The sequence below is a fragment of the Rutilus rutilus genome (assembly GCF_951802725.1).
Source record: "Rutilus rutilus genome assembly, chromosome: 22".
In the NCBI taxonomy this organism is placed as follows: Eukaryota; Metazoa; Chordata; class Actinopteri; order Cypriniformes; family Leuciscidae; genus Rutilus; species Rutilus rutilus.
Genome location: NC_140227.1, coordinates 8422328 through 8444601, shown reverse-complemented (window position 1 = coordinate 8444601; position 22274 = coordinate 8422328). Strand labels below are relative to the sequence as shown.

At 40.9% G+C, this 22274-nt stretch overlaps 1 long non-coding RNA gene across 1 annotated transcript in view; it reads right to left on the bottom strand.

Moving 5' to 3' along the window:
• Positions 1–21877, bottom strand: part of LOC311282244 — a 42962-nt gene extending 21085 nt beyond the window's left edge. The window contains exon 1 of the long non-coding RNA XR_014625905.1: positions 21789–21877. This is a non-coding gene — a long non-coding RNA (uncharacterized lncRNA). The remainder of the gene's footprint in view (positions 1–21788) is intronic.
• Between the last annotated feature and the right edge of the window lie 397 nt (positions 21878–22274).

Below are 22274 nucleotides of genomic sequence, written 5' to 3'. Positions count from 1 at the left end.
TTTAATAAAAAATGCAACGTTTCGACCCTGCTGGGTCTTCTTCAGGCAAAAAAAAAAGATTTAGCCTGAAGAAGACCCAGCAGGGTTGAAACGTTGCATTTAAAAAAAAAAATATATATATATATATATTAAATATGGGAGCAAAAAGCAGTGTTGTGGACATCACATTTTTTTCACTTTATTAGTTCCTTTTGTCCTACACCTGCCAGAAGGTGGGATGTGCACACAATTACTTTTTTAATTATATTGAGGCTGATAATTATACAGCCACTCAACCACCATCACCAGCCATCTTCCTCACCACACCGCCTGAATGTCTTCACGTCAGGCCTGCCGAGCCTGAGCTTCTTCACGTCAGGCCTGCTGAGCCTGAGCCCCTTCACGCCATGCTTGCCCAGCCAGAGACTGTTCATGTCATGCCTGCCGTGCCTGTGTCTTCGGCAAAGATGGCCGCCGCCTCACCGCCTGAGCCCTTGGCAAAGATGGCCGCCGCCTTGCCGCCTGAGTCCTCAGCCATGATGGCCGCCGACGCCACACCGCCTGAGCCTTCAGCCAGGATGGCCACTGCCACGTCAGAGCCTGAATCTGTCCCCGAGCCTGAATCTGTTCCAGAACCTGAGCCTGAGCCTGTTTCTGAACAATCACCATGTTAGTCACCACTAACTATCATCACAGTATTGTCTCGTTATCATCTGTGTATTTAGTTCCTGCTTGTCACCAGTTCAGTGTCCGGTATTGTTTGTGCATAGCACACTGCTTTGTATTGTTGGCTCTTGTTAGTACTTGTTTAATAAACCTTGGAATTATCTCGATTTCAGTGTTACAGAGTCCCAGAGACAGCTTTATTTTTTGCACCACTTTTATGAGAGTGTACACTACTGTTAAATAGGTTTTTTTTTTTTTTTTTTTTTTTTTTGAGGTGTCTTGTGATCACCAAGGCTGCATTTATTTGATCAAATACAGTCAAAGACAGTAATATTGTGAAACGTCATTATTTTTTTTTAAGTTCTGTACAGTGTGTATATATATAGACATTACTCCTTTTTACAGTGTTATGGTTTTTGAGAAATCCTTCTAATATGCTGATTTGTTGATCAAGAAACATCTAAAAACATTCTTTCTTAATAAAGTGTGGAAGTGTTTTTTTTTTTTTTTTCAGGATTCTTTGATAAACAAAGTTTGAAGAACAGCATTTATTTGAAATATAAATTCATGTTATTTATTAGTCTGGGTCATATCGACCATTATAACACTTTCTCCACACTATTTTAGGTCAAAAATGGTCTTTCATTAACTTTCAAATCACTCAAATCCTGTTTGATTTTCTGTTGAGAGAATAATAGAATTTTTATTTTATTTTGGGTGAACTATCCCTTTAACTATACAAAGTCTTTTAAGTGTTACTACTGGCATAAACTACTTTCATAACATGGGTATGGCCTGTGGAGACCACTGACAAGATGATTTGAGAAGCTTGCATTAATTCCACTTAAACAGAGCTGCAATAAAATAACGGAAAAAGAATCGCGGAAACACATGAGACCCGCCGCAGTCTGGGAGCGAAATCTCATGAACTCATGATCGCGAGAATGCAATAAAGAACTAGAACAGCCGACCAACAGGCTCTGGTAGAGAAAAACGCTCCCCACCTACAGTGGATAATAAATCAGACGTAGGCGAATAAAAAAACACAACAACAACAGAAGAACAACAAATATGGCGTGTCTTGCTGGTTTTAAGTGTCCATACCTTTCCCCCTTCACTGCAGGAGGGAAAGAGTATAATAACTTCACCTCTCTCATTGTCACCTAGAGAAACATTGGGATGATTTTCAATATGTTTTTTAATTACGCTTGCTTATTTCATCATTAGCTTAAAAAAGGAGCATGACTGCCAGAAGTGGCCGGGGTCGTGTGGGGATAAAATGACAGAGAAAAAGTGTTTATGGGGAAAGTCTTTAGTACCAGGGAAGGTGATAAAATAAGAGAGATAGTGAGAGAGAGAGATGAGATGAGAAGGTGACTTTGGAGTATAAGTGTACAAACAGAATAATATAATACAATTTTAATGTACATGTAGTCCACCTAAAATGAAAACTCTTTATAACTAATTCAGTCTCATGTTGTTCCAAAACTGTATGACTCTTTTTGTTCTTCTTTTTTTCCCTTTTTTTTTTTGCATTGGAAAGACTGACGAGTAAATTACCAGTTTCCTTACAATTTACTAGAGAATTTACTAGACAGTAAATAGCACTTGAGCTACTGTTATAATCCAGAATTAAATAATAACATTATTAATAACTTTTGAAACTGGTCAGTATAACAGCAAAGCTAGCACACTCAGTGAATGTGCTTTTAATGTGTCACTGGTTTAGCCCCACATTTTTTTTCCTATCTCAATTTATATGTATCTAAAAATAAACAGCTCAAACTTAATTTCGAAGGAAAGTAAAAAAAAAGAAAAAAAAAAAAGTTTTCCTAATGGCAAAATAGGGATGGACTGCAAACACAAACAAATACAAACACAAACACGAACACAGACAAATAAACAAATAAACAAATAAACAAACAAATAAACAAATTAATAAATCCTGTGTATTAATGTTCTATAATAGAACTAGGCAAAATTGGTGAAGATCAATATATACAGTAGGCTAATTTGTGTCAAGGTTATGTTCTGTTTTGTGTTTTTGAGCAGGTTCCCTTTGTTCTAGTTGTCCCGCTTGTTTGATTTCCCTGTTTGTTGCCATGGTTGTTCATTGTTTTAGTTGCTTTCCAGTTTCACACTGTTCTCAGGGTTTCATTTATGAATTACCCTCATGTGTCACACCTGTGTTTAACCAATGTCCTTGATTCATCCCTAGTGTTTTGCCTTGTGTGTATATATATATATATATATATATATATATATATATATATATATATATATATATCCCTCAGTTTTAGTTAGTTTTGTCCAACCAATTACTTATTTTGTTGGTCTGTTCCTGTGATTTTGAGAATTTTGTTCTGTTTAATAAAGAGAAGAATGTTGCATTGCGTTTAAATCCATCTTTTTGATGTGACAATTCGGACTCTGTTTTGCGTGGTCTATAAGGTGGTCTATAGTTCATGTGAACTCCAGTACTATTCGCTGCTAATATGAATGCAATCATACTAAATCGCGGAATTGAACCGCTATTGATGAAGTATGATAAAACTGTGAGTTTTTGTGTGTTCTCACTCACTTTCCAGAGAATGTATATCTAATTTCTGCTAGACTCACGTTTTTTAAGAGCATTTGCAGTACATTAGCGTCAGATAGGCACAAGTGCCGTTATGTGCTATGTAACGAAGACTATGTCTAAAGGAGAAAACAGCTGCTGCTTTAATGATGCAAGCATAACGCGGTTAAGACCAAAATAAATAACATGAACACAGTCCAGTGGGGGCAGGGCGAGAGGGATCAGTCGAACTCGGGTTCGGACCAGGCAGTCGAACCAAGTGTGAAGGTTGCAATGAACATGTAAAATAGTTTAACTACCGTTGTAGTTAAAGACACCTAATGTAAATTGTGACCATTTTTTTGATCCATGGAAAATGTCTTGGTTACTATTGTAACTTCCTTTCCCTGATGGAGAGAACGAGATGCTGTGTCATAGAAACGCAAGGTCCATCCAAGGCTGAAAGTGTGGCAACATATCGACATGATGGTCACATGATGTGCGCCACAGCACCATGCCCATCTCAGGACTCGAACATGAAGCCAGTGCTGAAGCGGCCAGATCTTGAACGGGAGCCTATGCAGGGCCCAATTCAAAACTCACAGACAGTTTCTTCTGTCTCAGTTTCAATCTATTGCAGGGTTTCTCAAACTCGGTCCTGGAGGGCCACTGTCCTGCACAGTTTAGCTCCAACCCTGATCAAACACACCTAGCTGTGAGTTTCTAGTGATCCTGAAGACATTGATTAGCTTGCTCAGGTGTGTTTGATCAGGGTTGGAACTAAACTGTGCAGGACAGTGGCCCTACAGGACAGAGTTTGAGAAACCCTGCTCTATTGCATCCTTCGCCAATAGGACCGCACACAGAACAGGGGTGTCTTTTCCTGCCACAGAGGTAAAGAGGACGCCTTTGAACCTGGGTGAGGCCATTGAATCTCAGCAAGGTTGAGTCAGAGATGTTATTCCTGGACCACCATGGTGGACATCGCCTGGCCGAGCTGCGACCTTCATCACTCGTAGAACAAGTTTGGTTGCAAACACAGTTTCTGCATCAATCCTGACTCAGAACTACCCTCGTGCACATCTTTTAGTGCCTTGGCCTAAAGTAAACTGACAGGCCCTGGACGGGAGTCTAGGACAACTCCGCCAGGTGGCGGCGGAGCACAAGGGCACTTTAATCGCACACTCCACCTGTGGAATCTCCATGTACCCCCTGCTGATATACCGTTGAGGGCAATGAGGGTGGAAGATCTTGCAAAGCGGGACCTGGTAGTTAAAGGTGCCTTCCATGACATCATCAGCTCTTCATGCACTACCGTGTAGAAGGCACTGGGGCTGGGCAGGGTTATGAGTCGCACTCAGAGCCCAGATACCAATCATCCAACTGCGAACACTCATTACAGATGGAGGATTCCATTCCAACCCAATGTCCGTGGCCCAGGCAAGCATGGCTGCCAACTCTGAGTCAAACTCAGACTCAGCTACTAAACCCAAAGGTGGGAGTCCAGCCAAGTCCTCAGTGTCAGAAGGCATAAGTCCTCCGGTGCTGCAATCAACAGTTCATCCTCTTCTGGATGAGAAATTAGGCTCGCCATAGGACAAACTGCCTAACTCATCCATGAGCTCGACTGGGAGAGACGAGTATGCTGAGGAAGAAATGCTTCCATTGGTACCCTCAGTTCGCCCTCAGTGCGTGCCACCAAGGCCTCATACCCGGAGGTTGAAGGACCAGGAAGGGAAGCAGCAGAGGTAACGCTCTGCTTTTTGAAAAGTAAGAGAGTCGCGACGCAACGTTCTGCCATTCATAAAAGCTGCTCCAGCATGGCATGGCCAAATCTTCTGTGTTTGATCTTTTACAGAAAATCTTTTGTGGAAAAATCGTCTTTCTAGAGAATATTCTCTTTTGGAAATGTATCTTTCTAGTTGCTCATTGAAGTGCCCAGGGAAACTCTCTTGCACTTAACTGTTTGTGTGAGAGAGATAATCGCTGAAATGCGCCGTACAGGAATCCAACGAAGCTTCTCGGCAAAAGGTGAATGGAAAGAGAATCACAGACATGTCTTCTCAGCTCCGAAGAACATATCTGAATAAGTGGAGCGCAACAGCCTCTTTTTAATATCCTTATGTCCATGGGAGTGGATGGCATGCAAATTCCACTAGCCAATTCTCATTGGCCTATCAGTTTGGGGTGTTTGGGTCACCCAACTGCAACCCCTAGTGTCAGTACATCGACAACGTTGAAGTGACAGATAAGGAACTGCATGATTGTTTTAGCACACAGTACATATACAGTACGGTCACACTACTGCAAAAGTATCTTGTTTGATCTGAGTAGATATGATGTTTTTACCCCAGAATTCATCTCATGCTGCCTGTTAGTCCATCAGTCACGTCATCAATACAGACAAGAGTGCCTGTTCCAGTGGCAGTGATACATAACAAAACCATAACTATATCATCACCATGTTTCACAGATGAGCTGAGATTGTCAGCAGTTCCTCTTTGCTGTCTCTTTCCAGCATTGAGTTCAGTTAATCCTTGTACCCAAACTTCTTTCTTTCTTTCTTTCTTTCTTTCTTTCTTTCTTTCTTTCTTTCTTTCTTTCTTTCTTTCTTTCTTTCTTTCTTTCTTTCTTTCTTTCTTTCTTTCTTTCTTTCTTTCTTTCTTTCTTTCTGTTTGAGTAATTTAGCTGTGTTTGTCTCTATAGTAATGTTAGTAATGTCTCTATAGGTCTATAACAATATAACAAAGTTTCTTTGAGCTAAATAAACATCAATAAAGGGATTTCTTTTCATCCTACCTTGAATAGAAAAATATGCAATCCAACAAAGGTTTTAATCAGCTAAATTACATCAGCTGTCACATCCTGCCCCAGTCATTGTTCCATTTTTCAAACGGGAGGCAAAAACGATTGGTTGCCCAGTGATGTACAGCTAAATGATTGGGCCAAAAGAGTAAAACTAACTTTTTTTATTTAGACAGATATATATAGATGTTTGTGCATCGTTTGCTTTAGTCATATGCTCTGAATGACTGCAGATGCATCTTCAGCTTAGAATAAAGTCCCCCCCCCCCCCGGACTTGTCCCACTGTGAATCTCTCACCTGTGAAGCACTAAACACTTACAATGATACAATTCCCACAATACAGGAGGTCAAATACTCACATGTGTGTCTTCTAAAACAAGTGATGTCAGCTGTGCAATTCTTTTAAATAGTCACCAAGGGAAAGTAATACATATAGCGCCAAACACATTTCCAAGGTTCAAGATTTTACTAACACTCACTGACATCCCATCACCATGGGAACCTTGAGGGTGCCGAGAGCAACTTTCCCAAGATGCACATATCGAATAATTGTACAAATAGATAAAGAATAATAGTGCAAAACTAGTGCCATTTGTGGCCCTGATTTACATGTGTATTTTTAACAATAAATAGCTAATATCAACTTTTACTATATATAAACAGAATTTTTCTTAAATATACACATCCTTTATTTATTTATTTATTTATTTATTTATTTATTTATTTATTTATTTATTTATTTATTCATTCATTCATTCATTCATTCATTCATTCATTCATGCATGCATGCATGCATGCACTTTTCGGCCTGTTCCCATTCTCCTTGCTGTGTTGAGAAAATAAAAAAAGAAGCAATAAATAAAGGGTAGCATTTTTATTTTTTATATTTATAAAAAATTAAGTGACAGTTTATTTGATAAGGTGAAATTTGGTCCCCAGGTTATTTGTCAATCCTGTTACCATCATATTTTCCATAAAACAATAAAAAATAAATAAAATAAAACCTGCAGTATATGACAACCTAATTTCATGCAGTGAACTCCTCAAGCACAAGCAAATGTCTCCTCTTTGAACCACTTTAACTACACTTTACAACAAGGCTCCATTTGTTAACATTAGTTAACATATTTAGTTAACATGAACAACAATGAAAAATATTTCTAAAGCAGTTAGTAATCTTAGTGTATTTTAACATTTACTAATACATAATTAAAACCACAAGTTGTATCTATATTATTTATTGGACCTGAGCAAACATGAACTAACAATAAACGGTTGCATTTTTATTAGCTAATGTTAACAAAGATTAATAAATACTGTAACAAATGTATTACTCATTGTTAGTTAATGCAAACATTAAATAATGGGATCTTATGGTAAAATGTTACCATCTAATATTTTGTAATGTTTTTTTTTCCCATAAGGTACAGTCGTGTCAGCTCTTTTACTATGATTTAATATAGTAACAACTAATAATATAAAAACAACTAATAATTAGAAAGTATATATTTGTGGAAATTTTCACTAGTTGTAATAGTGTTTTAATTGGACGTTTAGACTAAGGGTTACCTCAATGATTATTGAATTCCCATTTACCAGCTACTAAAAAAGTCATTTCAGCTTAGCTAAACCATGATACAGTAGTGTCGAGATATCAGTGGGTGTCATAGCACCAACATCAGATCAGCCATTGTAGCTCAAGGGGGCACCCCCTGTTTGGATATGCTGCTGTTAGCATTCTCATCTAAGGTCGTGTTGCGCTTAGCGGCGAAAACAATGAAAGGAGTCCAGGCGTCCCTGTCAGGGTGAAATGTGGCCGTTGTTTAGATAACAGACACCCATCTCCAGCATTATAGCATGGACAATACCGTGAGGAGTAATCTCTCTTCATGGGGTCTGATTTCCCCGTCACTGCTGAGCGTTAGCCACGCTGAGAGGCAGCGTCTGTAAATGACATCAGCACAAAGGCAGAGCTCAGGGCCCCTACTGGAGGCTGCTGGGCGTAGAATCGGGAATGATAGGGGAACAGAAAGTGCTCTGGGTGTTGCGCAGATGTGAATCCCGCCGTGTGACCACCCATCAAATCCCCCTCAGAACTGACCTGCTGGAACATTCACCCACCCTGTAACTGAACCTCCGTGGCCCAAGATCTGACAGCTGCTCCCAGAATATTGTTCTTACGAAACGAAGTCACAACAAAGAGCTTCACATCACTAGAGCACGACACAAGGGGTGGGGGACCCGGTGTCATTGTTTCCATGTTAGTTACTCTAACATAAGTGTCTAAAGCCCAGTGCACCCATATGTTTTTATCCTGTCCTGTATGATGGTTGTCTTGTCTGATTGTATGACATTAACCCAAGTCAGAAGTAAAAGCCAATGCAGAATGTGCACCTTCTGTTTTTTATGCTAAAATATATGACAGCTAAAGCCTTGTTTATACCTCCGCTGACTGCGCGCGCACCTCCCCAAACTGACAAGGCATTTATGCTTGACGTGCTCGCCATTGTACTATTCTTTAAAACGACAGGGGGCGACTCTGAGTAATTGTCCTCTAACCCATCAGGAATCAGCGGAGAGAAGAAGGTACACACGTGACGATGTTTATTTCAGTACACTTCACCAAAATCACACTACAAAAGAATCGCGTACAACCCAGTAAACTTTGAGATTATTACATTAGATCAAAATATATGGATATGAGAACATGCATACAGCTAAACTAAAGATCTCTTAATATTTTCAAATTTCACTAAACATTTTCATGTAGTTGAGACACTGATCAGTGTTGTATATTGAGTTGTTTTTGTGTTTTGAGTAGTTTTTTGACATGTAAAGCACTTTGGTCAACAAATAAATGTTGATTGATTGATAGTTTTGTGAACATTTTTATTAAATATGAACCTTTATTTTTATTAAAAGGACTTGTTTCTGCTATTACAGGCTCATTTTGTAAACGTAAGCAACTAATTTGGACATGCGTAAACTGGGTGCCGGTGTGGATGCTATTGCACAAATGCAGACAAGACGTTACCCTAATGTTGTCAACATATTTCCTGGAAAAAAAAGAAAAATATGCGATCATGAAATATGTTTAACTAGTCTTTTGAGTTTTAACGTCTCGCCCTTTCTCTTTGTTGCTCTCTAGGTTTCATACAAACCTATGTAAACGCTACGCTCCTATGGGTTCTTAATTCGACAGCTGTCATAGGAATAGCCGTACTGACTGTGACTCAAAATCTCATACCTTTTCCAGAACATTGATGAAAAGTGATCAAAGACTGTCAAAATTGGCCCTACGATGAAATAAATACTTCAGACAGCTGTGACAAAAACAGTCTACAGTATGCTATTTTAGACCATGTAGGTTAAATATGAACTCTTTTCCAAGCTATAACTCATTGTCTGAGGTAGACCATGCTGTAGTAACTAATTACGTATCAATTGAAGAGCATCTTCTTGTGATGTCATTATTGTGGAACATTTCTTTTTATAGCTCTCTGGGGAAATTCATGCATTTTCTGTGATTTTCACCCAATTCACTAAAATATGCAAAACAGGTAATGGTGCAAACACACAAAAAGTTAGCGATAGGTGCAATTTGCATGATGCAATTTGCATGATGCAATTTCCAATCTTCCTGGCCAGTTTCAGTGCTTGATTGTGGAGGATGCAGAATACTAAACCCCTGGGCACACTGGATCCACAACGAACAGGAAGATGTCACACACTAGGCCTTCTGTTTTTAATACATAATAATTCACAAATAATAATACATTCAAAATATGAAAATATACCATTGTAGCTTTGTGTTATTTAAATTCAGTTAAGAGGTCAATCACGTGTTCTTGTCTTAGAGTATGAATTTCCAGGTCGGAAATGGCAGGTCTGGGTTTGTGATGCGTTTCCATTACAGATTTGCCCATTAGCGAACTTTAGCGATTTTTTCTAAATGTCAACAAAAAACTATTGCGAAATGACGCCGTTTCCATTAACCGATGTTCCCTTTCCATTCGGTCACTCCTACGTCTCGTCGGTAGGAGTTACCAACAAATTGGGATCACACTAGGGAGAACAATTGCCTTAGAGTGAAACTAAAACGAGCCAATGAACATTGGCATGCAACATTTGCTTTCCGCGGCCCACCTGCCAGTGCGGGTATAAAGGCGGAGGTGAGCGCATACACAAATCGTTTTCTGCTTCGGAGCCGACTGGTTGTGTCCTCTGAGTGAATGAGCGTTTGGATTGTGTTTTCCGTGAGCTCAACGAGTCTGCTGTTTCGAGACCTCTCTGTGTTGGTGTTACGGCGCGGCAGTGATCTTCGCGATCTCCCGGATATCGACTGTCACTTCACGCGATCTGCTTCTTTCAAAGAGCTGTTGTCACAGCTGGTACCTGGTTGAGTGCACACAGTGGGCTTGCAGTTTCCCCGCTGTGTTGCCGCGTTGATCCCTGCGTGCTTCAGCACACTAAGAGAGCGTTTTCTGGAAGAGCAACACGAGTGAAGATCGCGTCCTTTTCAGGATGACGTTTCACCCGTGTGTTTCTGGATGTGGTCAATATCTGCCACCGGTTGATGGTCACGATCGCTACCTCACGTGTTTGGGCCTCGCGCACGCTGAGGCAGCGTTCGTGAATGAGTCATGTTCCCACTGCGGGAACATGACCATCACAACACTGAGATCAAGACTGAGAACCCTCCAACGTTGTCCGAGCCGGACCCAGAAATGGCCGCTATGCTTGCCCGGGCGGCCGCGAGTGTTGGGCTCGTGTGGAATCCTCCACCGTGTCCCGAACCCTCGCGGCTCGACGATTGGTATCTCGGGGAGGGCCGTGCTGGTTCTCAGCGCGCCACCCCAATGCCATTCTTTCCGGAGGTGCATGAGGAGGTGACGAGATCGTGGACCGACACAGGTCGACAGGTCGATATCCTCCCTTACCACTCTCAATGGCGGGGCAGTGAAGGGATACGAGGGCATCCCCCCAGTGGAACGGTCTGTGGCGATGCATCTGTGTCCCAAGACCATGTACACCTGGCGGGGTAACCCCACGCTCCCCTCCCGCGCCTGTAGGTTCTCTTCCAGTCTGACTGGAAAGGCCTATAGTGCGTGTGGAGAAGCTGCTTCTGCCCTGCATGCCATGGCGCTTCTCCAGGTTCACCAGGCGAAAGCACTCAGTGACATGCAGGAGGGTGGTACCGACCCAGGGGTGCTGCAAGAGCTGCGTACAACGACAGACCTCGCCCTCTGGGCAACGAAAGTCACCGCACTGGGTCGGGCGATGTCCACTCTTGTGGTCCAGGAGTGACACCTGTGGCTCACCCTGGCTGATATGAAGGAGTCGGACAAGAGTAGGCTCCTGAACTCCCCCATATTCCAGGGTGGGCTCTTCGGCGACACGGTACCCAAAACTTCAATAAAAGAGCAGTTTCTATTTCCCCTGGGTCACACACGGTCGAGACTGGTAGTTCAGGACGACGCTCAATTGCCTCGCCGCTCCCAGTCTCCCCCGTCCAAGAGGGCCAGAATGACAGTGTGCATCGCCACGTTGCCTCACCGCTCTCATTCCCTTCGCCCCAGCGCTCAGATGACAGTGACGCTGCCCCGGCCTCGTCACTCTCATCTCCCGCTGAAAGCAGTAACGCCGCTCGGTCTGCTCCATATGAGACCACTTCAGCGCTGGCTTCACGATCGAGTCCCGAGATGGCCGTGGCAGAGCGGCACGTTCCGGGTAAACATCACCCCGCACTGTCGCCAAACCTTCAGTCCTTGGTCAGACCCTGCGTTTCTATGGGCCGGAGTGCCCTTAGTCCAGGTGTCCAGGCATGCTGTGGTTTTCACAGATGCTTCTGCCAACGGCTGGGGGGCCACGTACAATGGGCATGCAGTTTCGGGTCTGTGGACGGGGCCCCAACTGCATTGGCACATCAACTGCCTAGAGTTGCAAGCAGTACGCTTAGCCTTGTGCCGCCTCAGAGGCTTACTTCGTCACAGGCATGTACTGGTCTGTACGGACAGCACTGCGACCGCTGCGTACATCAACCGCCAAGGTGGTCTACGCTCCCGTCGTATGTTGCGACTCGCCCGCCATCTCCTCCTTTGGAGTCAGAAGCATCTGAGGTCGCTTCGAGCCATTCATGTCCCTGGTGTGCTCAACTGTGCAGCCGACGAGCTCTCCCGGCAGCCGCCCCTTCCGGGAGAATGGTGACTCCATCCCCAGGCGGTCCAGCTGATATGGAAAATCTTCGGAGCCGCTCAGATAGATCTGTTTGCCTCTCCAGACACGACCCATTGCCAGTGGTTCTATTCCCTGACCGAAGGAACCCTCGGCACGGATGCACTGGCGCACAGCTGGCCCCAGGGCCTTCGCAAATATGCGTTTCCCGCAGTGAGCCTTCTCGCACAGACACTGTGCAAGATCAGGGAGGACGAGGAGCAGGTCCTGCTTTTTGCGCCGTATTGGCCCAACCGGACTTGGTTTGCAGAGCTCATGCTCCTCGCGACAGTCCCTCCTTGGCCGATTCCTCTGAGGAAAGACCTTCTCTCTCAGAGACGGGGCACTCTATGGCACCCGCGTCCAGACCTCTGGAAACTCCATGTCTGGTACCTGGACGGGACGCGGAGGTTCTAGGTGGCCTACCACAGGCTGTGGTAGACACCATCACTTCCGCTAGAGCCCCCTCTACGAGGCACCTCTATGCGTTGAAGTGGAACCCAATCATCGGTTTGTGTTCTTCCCACCGGGAAGACCCCCGAACTTGCCCGATCAGTGTCGTGCTTTCCTTCCTGCAAGATGGGTTTGAGTGAAGGAAAGAGCAGGAAAAACCCTCACCCTCAAAGTGTATGTTGCCGCGATAGCCGCACATCACGATGCAGTAGAAGGTAAGTCTTTGGGAAAGCACGACCTGGTCATCGGGTTCCTCAGGGGTGCTAGGAGATTGAATCCTCCTCGTAATCCGCACCCCGTACACTCTTGGGATCTGACTTTGGCGCTCAGAGCACTCCAGAATCCTCCATTTGAGCCCTTGCATGCAGTTGATTTAAATATCTTGTCAATGAAGACAGCTCTCCTGCTCGCTTTGGCGTCCATCAAGAGGGTAGGGGACCTGCAGGCATTTTCGGTCGACGAATCGTGCCTAGAGTTCGCGCCGGACTTCTCTTACGTTGTTCTGAGACCCCGGGCCGGATATGTGCCCAAGGTTCCTACCACTCCTTTTAGAAATCAGGTAGTGAACCTGCAAGCGCTGCCCCTGGAGGAGGCAGACTCAGCCCTGGCTTTGCTCTGTCCTGTTCGCGCTCTGCGCTGCTACATTGACAGAACTCAAAGCTTTAGGACCTCAGACCAGCTCTTTGTCTGTTACGGAGGCCTTACAGAAGGGGAAGGCTTTCTCCAAGCAGAGGTTAGCCCACTGGTTAGTGGATGCTATCGTCCGGGCTTATGAGTCCCAGGACGTGCCTTGTCCACCCAGGTTGAGGGCACACTCTACTAGGAGTGTTGCCTCCTCCTGGGCTTTGGCTCAAGGCGCCTCGCTGACAGACATTTTTAGAGCTGCGGGCTGGGCGACACCTAACACGTTCGTTTGGTTTTATAGCCTTCGTGTAGAACCTGTTTCCTCCCGTGTACTTGCTTCGGCCAGTAGCGCGAGGAATTAGGTTAGTGTCGGCTTGCTACGCCATTCTCGCCCCAGGGGCCAGATACGTGCGTTTTCCTGCTCCATTGGTTACCCAACAAACGGCTAACCTCGTGAGTTCCTCCGTCACCTCCCCGGCATCAGGCGAGGTGGATCGCCGGTCACCAGGCCTGTTACCTCTCACTATGAGCTGAGTTCAAGCTGGGGTTTATGTTGCGGTCCCTACGGCGACCCCATATGTGTTTCTCCACGATACGGTTACCCCCCGGGTTAGCCAGTATCTTCCCCTCGACAGAGTCTGCTCTGTCGTCTCTGCTGAGTACGCTCCCACCCTTCGGGCTGGGACTACCTCAGAGACTGCCATGTGTTCACTACCCTACGGGCTAGTGCACATGTGTATTCCTAGTGCCTCCCTTCGGGCAGGTTTTGGGCTCCGCAGTGTTCCCTTCTACATCATGGGCACGCTTTCCCAGTGTTATCCAATGTCCACTGAGCGGGTCTTGCGGAACAGCAGTGTGACATCTTCCCAGCTAAGCTTCCGCACATAAGAGATAAGTTTCAAGAAACTGCTGGCTGAAGCTTAGGCAGGGCGCTGGAAGGGGCCAGCACCATGGCATTTTGTTAGGGATCCCAATTCGTTGGTAACTCCTACCGACGAGACGTAGGAGTGACCGAACGAAAAGGGAACGTCTCGTCCCGTCACCATGGTTGCTGTACCTTCGCGGAGGACCGGACACTGTTCGGCTACTCAGCGTAAAGCGATTTGTGTTTGATTTGTTTTACTGGCCATGTGCTTGTGTTCTAGTCATGTTTGATGTGAGGACATGGCTTGTCATGTATGTTTCCTTGTGCCATGTGCTCTCCTGTCGATTGTCTAGCCCCGCCCATCTTGTTACCTGATTATTGATTAATTTGCCCAACCTGTCCTCCCTCGTTACCTGCCTTGTTTGCTCCCTATTTATTCACCTTGTGTTTGCAGTCCTGTGCTGGTTTGTCATTGAATGTTTACCCTTGTGTGTTCCTTCTGTGGTCAAGTCAAGTCAAGTCAAGTCAAGTCAAGTCAAGTCAAGTCATCCCCCTTGGGGTAGTTTTTGTTTGTTTTACTTTTATTTTTAATAAAAGCCTTCATTCTTCTGCGATTGAGTCCTCGCCTCATCTCCTCAATCCCAAACCCTGACACATCCTGAAACATGAAGCCAAAATTTGTATTGCCCCTGGTGGCTGGCTGCAGTATAGGTCATTAACCCCAGCCTTTCAATATAATCGAATGGGATGCCAATAAAAATAAATAAATAACCAATTGCACTTCAAGTATTTTGTTTTCCAAAGATGGTATTCTATACACAATAGTTCACGTTGACGTATGCTCAAGCGTTAGTTTTTCCAATACGTTTTATTTAGTTATTTGATGCTATAAAAAGGGGTGTAACGTCATGATTGACAGCTGTGCTTGTAATTGAATCTGCGGGAGTATGGATGGGAACTTAATACCACAGCTCAACCTCAGGATCACTACTGTGGACCTCAGGATCACTACAGGATCACACACGATGACAACGGCCATTTCTGGGATTTTTTTTTTTTTTTTTACAGGGGAAGGAAGTGGAGACATGTTATCCATCTTTTTTTACAGTGTATGGTTGGGACAGTGTGCACACCTGACGACTGCTGGGCCACATTGTAAACCAGTTTAAAATGTCAAACCAGTTAAAATGTATTGTAAAGTTCACGACTTGTTACAACGTGTCTAACAAGTGGACACACAAGTGTAGCACTCTAGAAGAGCACAGCTGAATCCATGAGTTGGTTGCATTCTGTGGCTTTCTTTTGGGTCAACAACATCGACAACGAGATTCAATTTTGTGGAATTGTTTAAAAAATGGATTCAGATACCCTATGTGTCATTTACTCATATAACTTTAGTTTATTGAGAGAGCAGTTAATTTGATTTAAACAGGGCGATGAAGATGCTTATTACCATTGTAAATTAGTTTTTCTCCTGTGGCTATTAAATTGTTTATCATGTGCCTTTCCTTCTTCAGGACTCATATTTCTGTGTTTTTGATTGGCAGTTATTTAAAGCTCTGATCAAATATATACGTACTTAGCAGGGTATGTGGCTCTGAACATTAATATATGCTAATTATCAGATAACAAGGGGAATAACAGGCCAATGCTCATTAAAAGTCACACAGACTTGAATTCATTTTTCATCTATTAAAACTTTAACAGAGCTGTACAAAAGTGATTGTTGAGCAGTCGTTGAGTCATTAGAGAGGACAATGATGAAAGAAACACTGCGAGGCATCGTGTTCGATTGAAATTGGACTCCCGCCATTAAAAAAAAGAGTGATTCAGAAATATGTATTCTTTTCTTTAAACAATACATAAAAGAAAGATGTATTTGACCTTCTAAGACGGCTGTATGTCTATTATATTATAAAGGTGTTCTTAATTAACATCTTATAATTAACTATAGGTTATGATAAATCATTGTAACCATGTTTATAATACATTGCAATTCTTAATAAACCATTAAAGATTTACTTATAAGTAATTTATTGCAACACATGGTAAACCCTACATTTCATGTATTTTATGTGCTATAATGAATTATACTCTTTGTAAACATGAATAGGTCAGTATTACATTGTTTTATACCTGCAATTACAATTACATATTAAAAGTTAATATATTGCAATGTTTATTTAAATGATTTATTTGAGTTATTGTTTCATACAATAAGTGCTCATTTAATTACATTCTCTGTCAATAGTTTTTATTGCATACATATCGGCATTAAATGGCCACAATGATTGGCCATTGAAAAATAGCCCATATTGGACGAGCCCTTATGAATAAGCAATAAGCATTATTAATAAGGCTTATTGCTTTTATAAAACAACATCATGAATTTGTATTTCATGACAGTATTTCAGACACATTTATTTTAAATACGTTAAAATGCGTATTTGAAATACAAAATGACCACAGAGAGTTAGGACCTTCGTTTAACATCTCATCCGAAGGCTGGGGCTTTTTGACAGTGTACTGTCCCCATCACTATACTGGGTTGCGTTTCCCAAAAGCATTGTTAGCCAACTATTGTTGCTAGTTCTGTTGAATTGTGTTGGTAAGACGTAACTTGCGACCACAGTTGGCTTCGGGAAACGAACCCCTGTGGCATTAGGACCCACGCAGACCAATTTTCTAAGCAGTTGTACACACCAAAATGTTCTTTACATTCAGAATAGGTCCAGATAGATTTCAGCCTAATAGTGATACGTCACGGAATGGCCAATTTTACAAGTATTTTGTGTATTTTCAAAATACGAAAGACTGTATTTGTATACTGTATTTTTCCACACAGTATTTGGTATTTTATTTTGATGCATTTCAACTGAGGTATTTTGCAATTTTATTTTAAATACATTTTTATGTATTTATGCCCATCTCTGCCTATTGGCAAGTAAGCCTACTATAGCTCGTTATTCCAACTGTAGGCAGTTTACAGTTGGCAAGCAATGTAGCAACTTGGCACATTAATACAGAATGTGCAGTCACAGGTGTTTATCATCAATTTACAATGAATTAGGCTTTCTCAACCATGATACATTTCTTCAACCTATAACATAATGTAAAAATTCAGTATTTGTTTGATTATTTGACGTGCAAATGCAGAGTTTTGCAGTAATTATCAATGCTACTTTTACAAAAACCCACCCCAGCAGACTTAATGCATGTCAGCATCACTTGCACTCACAACCCGGCAACGCTTTTAGCCTCAAACCCTCCCCCACCAAACCGCTACACAAACAAACACTTTTACTTGTCTCTATTCCTAATGGACACCACTCTGTTGTCCATTTTCCTTGCCCCAGGAAAACCGGATGGACAGCCGGTGCAGTCTCATACAACCAAAGACCCAACGCTGTTTATCTCCTAATTGATTCTCCAAGGAAAGTTGGAGATGGACAGCGTCAATCTGACATTGCAAAGCAGGGTGTGTTAATAATGTATCATTGGAGTTTTCATTGATATACTTCTGCTCTGAACTTCTGTCTATCCTTCCTGTCACACGTTCGCAGTAGGTTGGTTTATGTGGCTCAGTGTAAATGGTTTAAATTGGTCCACTTATTAAAAACAGGAATTGCTTTTGATGATAATTAAAAGAGACTAGCTGTATAGCTGTGCAGGTGAGGTGTAATAGGAACACAACTAGCAGATTCAATTATGTTGTGTGTTTCAATCAACTCAAATGACTGAGGAAGTTAATGCCTTACAGCCTTACACTGTAAATAATAACTTTCTTGAATGAATCAAATGTGTTGAATTTAAGCAATTTTTTTGCTATTCTTACATTACAGCAAACCCTAAAGCTGTTATATAAAATTAAATAAAAAGTGGTTCTAAATAGACACTACTTCAATCAAAATTAAACTCAAAGTCCTCAAGTAAAAAAAAAAAAAAGGTTGTGGAGAATACTCATTAGCCCTTGCATGTGAATAATTTGATTATAGCACCTTGACTGATCCAGAGTCAAGTCATAATATCTCTTATACCCATGCTATAACATAACTATATTCTTTTTTCTATATGTTTTTTGTCTTTCAGTATTACACTTCTTGTTTTATATTCTCGCAATTAGTAAATTTGACCTACTTGATTAAACTGGATGACACACATACTGCCAATGTGAAATACCTGCATTTCCTAGTCTACTTACTTGACAGAAATTATGTTTACCTTTTATGTTTAAAGGAATGCTTTATTTATGTCAGGTCAATTAGATTCTACAGTGGTGATTGATGATAATCAAATCAGGTGATGATGGCAAACTGTAAAGAGAATAAAGACGTTGTGGTGGCAGAGCAGCATGTCATTGCGCTTTCAACACATGAAGCAGGTCTCATATGATGTTCTCTGTAAATCAAGCGTGGTTGTGCCCTGCAGGCCTGCTGATGTGTGTTGAACATCATTCTCATGGGTTTGTACCTCATGTTGTGTTGTATGGATTTTTTTTTTATTGATTTTTTTATATTACATATAATTGGTATTCATGCTTATATATTTAGGGTGCAGTTATACAATCAACGGTCATGTCCTCATTTGTTATAAGACAGTTATATATTATAATACAGTTAATTAAGTAATAAGACAGTTGCTGCATACTAACATGCATGATGCTTAAAATTGGTAATGATCCACTTAGTTAGACATTTTTTGGTGACCCATAATCCCAACTAATAAATCAGATGGATTGATCAATGGATGTATGAGAAGCCTTCCCAGAGGAGTGGTTGCTTAGGACCAATTCCTTAAAGCCAATCTTTTGTGAATATACAGAACAGTGATTGGTTAATACTTTTGGCAATATAGATAAATAAACATACAGACAGTAAATGTAGGCTTTGGAAACATACAATATCTGCATATTGGTAGCATTTATAGTATACAAACTTTTATGTATGGAATTAAAAATTTTACGATCTTTAACTTAGAAATAATACATACTGTAATAGAATGACGTTTGATTTAAACATGAATTTATCTCATTTATTGTAAATATAATATAAATATAAATCTTTACATTCCATTAATTCAATATTCTATCAACCTCTATGAATTCCATTTGGCTTCGTAAACATTTGAATGCCTTTGAAGTTGTACATGCATAAATGTGTTTACATTTATGGACTTTACCATACATCAATATTAAATGTATTGGTGTACAACAAATTTAAATTAAATAATCCAGTTTTAATGAGTATAGTTTAAAAAGTGTTTGCAGGAAAACTAATCAGGTTTTAAAATAGTTTTTTTTTTTTAAGGATTAGATTCCCTGACATGTTTGTTATATATATTTTTTTTCTTATTTTAAAATATAATAGCACTAAGAATTAAGTACAGAATCCTTGGATCCATTTTACTCTGGACTGATTCTGAACCTAAATAACCCTTGACATTTGCTTGAAAACATTGCTAGTTATGGACTTCATCTTCATCAAAGAATGAGGTAAAAGTGAGAATGATGTTCTGCCTTTAATTGACAGTGGAAACTATAGAGGCACAGGTTCCGCTAAATCATGGTGCTTCTGGCCTTTTAGCTTCAAGAGTTTTTAAAAAGTGACAAAACAACAATACCTGCTCTTTTTTTTCCGCAGACGACATTTAGCTCTAAGTGAAAGAACAACAATGTAATTTTTTTTTTCTTTTCTTTATTGGGGAAATGTCACCTACAGCATTAGAACATGAATGTGAAACAGATACTTAATTAACCCAAGTGAAGGTTAGTGTTGTCACAAACTGAGAAACTCTTGAATTATGTATGACTGCGCTGCTGTGGTTATTTATATGATGTCTAATAGTATGACCATTGCATATAATTGGTCTTCATGTATGAATGTAAAACAAAATGTCAAGGTCTTTCTTAAATCACATATACCTTAAGCTGTGTTCTAGTGTGATGATTTTGTGTTTGGGTCATAATGGTTGCATTTTGTCAGTAAGTATAGATTCACATAATATCCAAAAAAAGAAAGAAAGAAAATTAATTATTTGTAATGTTCTGTTTTACTGTTTTCCTTGTGCTCTTTTATCTGTACAGTACACACAATATAAGTGTATAAGTATATATGTATATGTATGTTTTTGTCATATAATATTTTATTTTATATCTTCATCCTGTTATGTACTGTATCATTTTTATTATTAACTATTTTAATAATATTAACTATTATTGTTGATTACTTACTAACAATAACTGTTGGGGCTTTTTGTAATATAATACAAATTGGGGCTGTTAATATTATTATTATTATTATTATTATTAATAATATTGTTATTAATTACAAGTCAGCATATTTCATAATTCTCATTATTTTCACTTATTAGTATTTGAGAGCAGACCAAATGTAATCCTTCATAATTCCAATGAAGTTATACTTCAGTGCAGGTGCAACTAAATTTGTAATGAGGAAAAATTTGAGTTGTCTTTTCATTTTCCTTCTTAACCCCAGCAACCAAGAAACAACAGCAAAACTACCAAATCAGCTGAGTCTCTGTGAATGGATAAACAGTGTTAGTTAAGACACACACACACACACACACACACACACACACACACACACACACACACACACACACACACACACACAGAGAAAAACAGAGAAAACCCCCTACTTACCAATAAAAATGCTTTGCGCTCCCTCCTGAGAGACAGTCTCTCATGTACTGAGCTGTTATTATATAAAGCTCTGTCTCTATCAGTAACTTCATGTGATCACAGTTACCCCATGTTCTCTCTTTCTCTTTCTCTCTCTCCCCTTTCTCCAATTTTTTTTTTTTTTTTTTTTTTATTATATGGCAACGTACACATCTTGTTTCAATTCCTCTTGTAAATGATATTAAAATAGATTAACAAGCCAAAAGAAACCATCTGGAGAAAAGAGTAGAGATAGTTCATCTCATTTCAGTCATTATGACTGACCACTTTTCATTTTAAAGCTCAGATAAATTATGATATTTTTTGTCTACCACCTCTTTTTTAACCCTTTCTAAAATGTGTAGCAAATAATTCTGACAGCATTCAGACTCAAAAATGTCAATCAGACTGAAAAACATCCTTAGTTCAACATTGGGCCTTAAATGAAAAAAATAAAATAATAATAATAATATAAGAATTGGCTGTGAACTCTTTTGACTTGGGCCAGTGGAATCCCCCAAAACAACCTAGCAACCACATAACAATGTGTTAAAAACCACTCATAGCACCTTTGCAGCTGTATAGCAACACACCGGCAACCACCCACAACACCATGCCATCACAGCAACGACTTTCACATGGACAAGCACCACTTTGCAAGCACATTTTTCCAAAATTTGGTTATGCAGAGTTTTTCTTTTAACTGATTATTTGATACTCATCAGCTCTATGTTAATTTCATTGAATGGTTAAAATGTGTTCTCTGCAGCCATTAACCAAGATGAAGCGCTGGGAACCTATAACAGCTCTAATACGTTAGCAAAAACAGAAGTGATGTAACCTTAGAACAGATAACCAGCATCTACCACTGAATAGAGCCATGATTCATTTCCGCCTCTCAAAGAACCCCTGAGAAATGAAATAAATACATTAAAACTGCTCTGACCTTGTAATAGTGATTGTTATTCCAAGCAGGATGGACAGATATTCAGCTGCTTCTAAAAGTGACAGAGGCAAGTTTGCTGCTCCAGGCTAACAATTTAGTTTGGGTGTCCATGGGGGTGGGATTAGGTGTATTTGTGTGAGTGTGTGTGAAAGGGTGTGTTTGTATTCCTCTGTGTGCAAAGGAGTGTGTGTGTGTGTGTGTGTGTAATCGTATTCCGCTCTCTGGTAATTAACTTGACAGCATGAAAAATGGCCGTGATAAACGGTCTCCTTCTATAAAACACAAATATCCCATAATATTTTTCGCCGCAAACTCAATGAGCAAAAGACATCAGGGATTTGATTGCACTAATCACGTGGAATCATTCTAAAGCTCAGGAACAGAAAAAGATGCATCAACTTTTCCTCTGTTGTAAGGAGAATAACAATACTCTGCAGTACTCCGGGCCTGTTACACTAGGTGAAGAGAGCTTGTAATATGATTTAG